The sequence below is a fragment of the Gossypium arboreum genome, chromosome 7 (genome assembly GCF_025698485.1).
Source record: "Gossypium arboreum isolate Shixiya-1 chromosome 7, ASM2569848v2, whole genome shotgun sequence".
NCBI lineage: Eukaryota > Viridiplantae > Streptophyta > Magnoliopsida > Malvales > Malvaceae > Gossypium > Gossypium arboreum.
The window spans coordinates 45,706,207-45,712,757 of record NC_069076.1 but is presented as its reverse complement, the minus strand read 5'-3'; positions in this window follow the sequence as shown (position 1 = coordinate 45,712,757).

Sequence of the window (6,551 nt, the reverse complement as noted above, 5' to 3'; positions counted from 1 at the left end):
CCCTTATTAGGTTTGACCCTAACCCGGCAGATTTATGTTGCCCTATGTCTAGGGGTGCAATCAACTCCGTTTAATTATGCTAGATCTACTCTTAGACAGTGACTTTTGCTCCTCTGAATAAGCACATCAATACTTGAATCAATATCCTGGAATATTAAAGCAAGAACTAAGAACACATAATTAAGATCAAATCAAGTATTTATCATATAATTCAGAAAATAATAACAAGATCCGTCTTAGGTTTCATCCCCCTTAGGTATTTAGGGGATTTAGTTCATATGTGTAAAAGAAAACATCTCAAAAGAATAATGATAACAAAACATAAAGAAAACCCAAAAACCCCCTAAAGGAAATTGAAGGGAGATCTTAATTCTTGAAGAAGAATCTGGCTTTTGAGATGGATCAATCGGCTTTCTTCGAATAATTCCTTGCTCCTACTCCGTGTGTTCTCTAGGTGCCCTTCTAGGGTGTTTATATAGGCTTTTAGAATGTTTCTAAACCCTCAAAAGTGGCTTTTTCCAAGTAGAACTAGACTTGGGCTCGACAAGGACACGCCCGTGTGACACGCCCGTGCGGTGTGGCTTAGGCCATGTTAGATTTTGCTAAATAGGCACGGGCGTGTAGTCTACCCGTGTGACGAAGTCCAGGCCGTGTTGATTTCTCACGTTGACCCATTTTCTCTGTTTTTGGCCTGTTTCTCGCTCTTTTTACTCTCCTATGCTCACCTAAGTATAAAACATGAAATTAAAGGATTAGGAGCATCAAATTCCACAAATCTAATGATAATTCACCCAAAAATGTGCTTAAGCATGGGATAAAATATGTATAAATTACGACTTATTAAATACCCCCACACTTAAGCGTTTGCTTGTCCTCAAGCAAAATCCTCAATTCACAATTAAGAATTCATTTTTCTCAACTTATAATTCTTATCAATAATATCTCAAAATAATCCATAAGTAATCATACATTGATAATTCAATTAGAAGAACATCAAAGTTTCAAACATTCCAAGTTGAGCATTTTATTACGAAAACATAGGTGTTTCCCCTCATCTAAGTAATCACCTTTGATTCAAAATATCACAGAATTCAACATCCTCACTAAAGATTCACTCAAATCACTCGAGGTGTTTAAGGACAACAAATTTAGCACTCATCAGTCAATATGAACAGTTATTACCATAGGCTTGCGTGAAAATCAAATCTCCACCACTATATATTGAGATGATGCATCAATCAAAAGGTTTTTAGAGGGTTGTAACGTGGCTTTGGTTAGGGGTGTGGTCACAAGCTGAAAGAGAAGGTTAGAATCGATATTGAATTGAAAAATTACCTAACTAGAAAAATACTAAAACTGACAATTTACATTTCTAATTAGATGATCCTAGAATTGAGCTTTTCTTCATGGATAACATCGTTTTAATCCAAGCATTACATAATTTCGTCATATGCTAGACGACAAATCTCAATTGCAGCATTTTTAAGAACAAATCAAGTAACATAGAACTTTGCTAACTATCAAAAATAAAACATAGCTAAGCAATTTATTCAAATCAAATCTCGACAAAAATAGGGATCAAATTAATTGAGGGGATTTCAACAATAATGGGTTATGGGTTAATATTGAGGGTAAATCAATGAATGACTTGTTAGGCTCAAGGGGGTTCACTAAGGGTTAATTATGAAGGTAGACTTTTATGAAGTGAGTGGGTTAAACCTACGTGCCTTTATCATCTCGACATATCAAATCAATGTTGTGGTCTTGACATTTATAATTGAAGCAAGTTCTAAAATAACAAATCAATAATGACACACTCATAGCAAAAATAAAAGTGAGCATGAAAGAAATAATATATGCTCTAAAAGCTCAAGATCTCACAAAAAATTTTAGCATTTTGATGCTAATCCTGTGAATTTCGACTTCAAGATAATACCTAAACTTGGGGAAAAAACCTAAAGATTTTTTTTTAATTCTCAAAATCTACTTATCATACTTGATTCTCTAATTCCTTAAAGTTTAAACAATCAATGCATAAATGCCTATGTTTTAATTCAAGACATATCAATAAAAATCATAAATTAATCAAAATTCCCTTTAATAGTGATATGAGTGAGTCACGTGAGAATAAGGCAAAATTCAGGGATTTTCTGATAATGATATAAATAACCCCCACACATTTAAGATGTGCATTTTCCTCAATGTACAAAGATAGATTTACTGAAAAATATAGATATAAGATCATAAGATAGGGAGAGAAGTGAAACTTCCTGAATGTTAAATGGAATCCTTGAATTGGAGTCATGGAAAGTAATCGGCTAAGGAAAGGGTGAGATTTGGAAGAGGATACTCCAGTGGTGGTAGAGGTTGTTAGTCTACAAGTGCTTTTCCAGTGGAGTTGTAAATTCCTAAGTAATAACTGCGATAACTCTTAACGAAATAGTTGAAAACATAAATTGCTTAATATAAATTGTAAAACCTAAAGATGAAAAAATAGTTTTAAAGAGAAATAGGATAAAAAGTAAGTTAAAAAGATAAATAAATATAAAAATAAAAATAAATAAAAGATGAATAGTAAGGGTTTATGAAGATATTGGGGCACTTCGTAGTTTTCAAATTTGGGCGCATTGGTGCACACGGCCGTGTTGCACAGCCATGTCATTTTGACAGTTTTAACCACGGGTGGTGGGCACGATCGTGTCGCACGCCCGTGGTAATTTCTCAGTTTTTACCATGGCTTATAGACATGGGCGTGTTGTACACCGTGTCCTACTTCGTTCGCTTCTCCCACGCCTGTGTATGTATGCGCACGCCCGTGTTATTTCGACAATTTCGACCACGGGTGGTGGGTACGGGCGTGTCTCACGCCCGTGTTAATTTCTCAGTTTCTACCACGGCTTATAGACACAGGCGTGTTTCACACCGTATCCTACTTCGTTCGCTTCTCCCACGCCCGTGTATGTATGTGTACGCCCGTGTTATTTCGACAATTTTGCCCACGGGTGGTGGGCACAGGCGTGTCGCATGCCCGTGTTAATTTGGCAGGATTGCCTACGGCCATGTCGCACGGTCGTGTCTACGTATCGAATCCTGTGTTTTGGGAAAAATTTTACTCTATTTTCACACGGCCGTGTCGCACGGCCGTTTCGGTGTCCGTGGCCTGAGTACGGCCTAAGGCACGCCCATGTGCCTTGCCGTGTGGATTTGGAAAACCTGTGTTCAAGGACTCAGTTAATGATTTAGATGTTAAAAACTAAAATTTAAAGAAATCAACACTGTTAATGTCGGGTTGCCTCCCGAGAAGCGCTTATTTAAAGTCTAAGCTCGACTCTACCTTGTGGGTATATTCAAGTAAGTTCGTGGAGCCGTAGCTCCTCTTTATCATCTTTAAAATTCTCACCGTTATAAAGTTTGAGACGATGTCCATTTACCTTGAAAATGCCTTGTGATGGATGACTTACCTCTACTGTGCTATATGGAAACATAGTTTGGACTACGAAAGGACTTGACCATCGTGATTTAAGCTTTCCAGGAAACAATTTGAGCCTCGAGTTAAATTCCAACTTCAAATTGCTTGCGTTGCCTCAAACGAGCGTCGTGGCGCTGCTTCGTTGCTTATTTGTATTTTCATATGCATTGGTTTGCCACTCATCTAACTCGTTCAACTGTATCAACCTATTTTTCACCTGCAAGTTTAGGATCAAAGTTTAGAAATTTTATAGCCCAGAATGCCTTGTGTTCTAACTCAAACGGTAGATGACAAATTTTTCCATAAAAAGTCTGTAAGGGGATGTTCCTATGGGGGTCTTAAAAGCAATTCTATAAGCCCATAAAGCATCATCTAGTTTCATCGCCCAATCCTTCCTGTGATTCTACTGTCTTTTCTAGGATACGTTTGAGCTCTCGGTTTGCTACTTTGACTTGTCCACTAGTTTGAGGATGATAGGGGTAGTTGTTCTGTGGTGAACTCTGTATTTCTTAAGGGTCTTATCAAATTGGGCATTACAAAAATGAGTACCCTTATCACTGATAATTGTTCTAGGTGTTCCAAATCGAAAGAAGAGTTTCTTAAGGAATCGTACTACCACTCTAGCATCATTAGTAGGTAAAGCTTGAGCTTCCACCCATTTAGGCATATAATCAACGACTACTATTATGTCTTTATTCCCAAATGAGCTGGGGAATGGATCCATGAAATCAATACCCCATATATCAAATATTTCACACCAGAGCATGTATGTTTGGGGCATTTCATCACGTTTAGAGATATTACCTATTCGTTGGCATTTATCGCAAGTAGCAACATACCTATTGGCATCCTTGAAAAGTGTAGGCCAATAAAAACCTGATTCGAGTATTTTATGTGCAGTCCTATTTCCACTGTAATGTCCTCCAGTTGGTCCTGAGTGGAAATGTTCCAAGATATTCAATGCTTCTGACCTTGTAACGCATCTCCTAATGACTTGATCTGCATGTATACGGAAAAGGAAAGGGTCTTCCCAAAAGAAGTTTTTCACATCAGTAAAGAATCGCTTCTTTACTGATGTGTTAACCCTTTTGGGATAATGTTAGCAGCTAAAAAATTCGCAATGTCTGCAAACCAAGGTACCTCAGAATCAGATATAACAAAAAATTGTTCTTCAAGAAATGAATCATTTATTTCAACTTCATCTAGCTATTTGGTACTTGGATTTTCAAGCCTGGAAAGATGATCAGCCGTGAGATTTTCAGCTCCTTTCTTATCCTGAATCTCCAAGTCAAATTCCTGCAATAATAGAATCCATCGAATAAGTCAAGGTTTTCCATTAGTCTTAGTTAAAAGGTACCGAAGAGTAGAATGGTCAGTATAAATGACAACTCTAGACAATATTAAATATGGCCTAAATTTATCGAATGCAAAAACTACAGCTAGCAACTCTTTCTCCGTGGTGGTATAGTTTTCTTGTGCGGCTGTCAAAGTTTTCCTAGCATAATAGAAAGGTTAAAAATGCTTGTCTCTTCGCTGTCCCAAAACTGCACCTACTGCAAAATCACTCGTATCGCACATTAGTTCGAAAGGTAAATTCCAATCAAGTGCGATTATAATTGGAGCATTAATCAATTTATCCTTTAAAGTATTAAATGCCTCTAAACAGTCTTGATCGAAATTAAAAGGCACAACTTTTTCTAGTAATTTAGTCAAAGGCTTAGTTATTTTAGAAAAGTCTTTAATAAATCTTCTATAAAACCCAACATGTCCTAAAAAGCTTCTAATAGCCTTAACCAAACTAAGGGGAGGTAGTTTTTCAATGGTATCAAATTTAGATTTATCAACCTCAATCCCTTTACTAGAAATTTTATGTCCTAACACAATACCTTCTTGAACCATAAAGTGACATTTTTTCCAGTTAAGTACAAGGTTCGTTTCCTCATATCTTATTAAAACTCATTTCAAATTTTTAAGGCAAAGATGGAAAGAGTTACCGAATACCAAGAAATCATCCATAAATACCTCCATGATGTCTTCTACTAGTTCGTCAAAAATAGCCATCATGCAGTGCTAAAAAGTAGCAAGAGCGTTACATAATCCAAAAGGCATTCTATGATAAGCAAACGTACCGTATAGACATGTGAATGTCGTCTTTTCTTGATCTTCAGGAGCTATTGGGATTTGAAAATAACCAGAGAGCCCGTCTAAAAAGCAGTAGTAAATGTGCCCGGATAATCTTTCCAACATTTGGTCAATGAATGGAAGAGGAAAGTGATCTTTTCTTGTGGCATCATTCAGCTTCCTATAGTCAATGGAAACTCTCCAACCTATGACTGTCCTTGTTGGGATTACTTCATTCTTCTCATTGGCTACAACAGTCATGCCTCCTTTCTTAGAAACAACCTGTACTGGACTTACCCAAGAACTATCAGAAATAGGATAAATTATTCCAGCATCTAAGAGTTTAATTACCTTAGCTTTAACAACTTCTTTCATATTGGGGTTCAGTCGTCTTTGAGCTTGCACACATGGCTTATAATCATATTCTATTAAAATTTTGTTGGTGCAAAAAGAAGGGCTGATCCCTTTAATGTCAGAAATTTTCCAAGCTATGGCTCTTTTATGTTCTCTTAATACTTGGAGCAATTAGAAGCAATAATCACTAGTAATGTAGAATTATTTCCAAGGAATGTGTATTCCAAGTGATTTGGCAATTATTTAAGCTCTAGTTTGGGAGGTTCTTTAATAGAGGGTTTTTTCTTAAGTTTATTGTTTACTTTAATACCCTCATATTCTGCTTGTCTTAGGGAGGGTTCATTGGAATTTAGTTCAGCTTTTATCTTACCTATCTCAGAATCATCATCATCTACCTCCTCTCCTTGAGCCAGACATGGTTCTAACATATCCTTATGTACGATTTCCTGAAAAGAATCGTGAGTAGCATGATCAATAGAGTCAATAAAATAACATGAGTCATCCTGTTCCCTAGAAAATCGCATGCATCATAAATTTTAAAAAAAATCTCTTTGTCACCTAGTCTAAGTACCAATTTACCATCACCCACATCAATAACAGCCCTAGC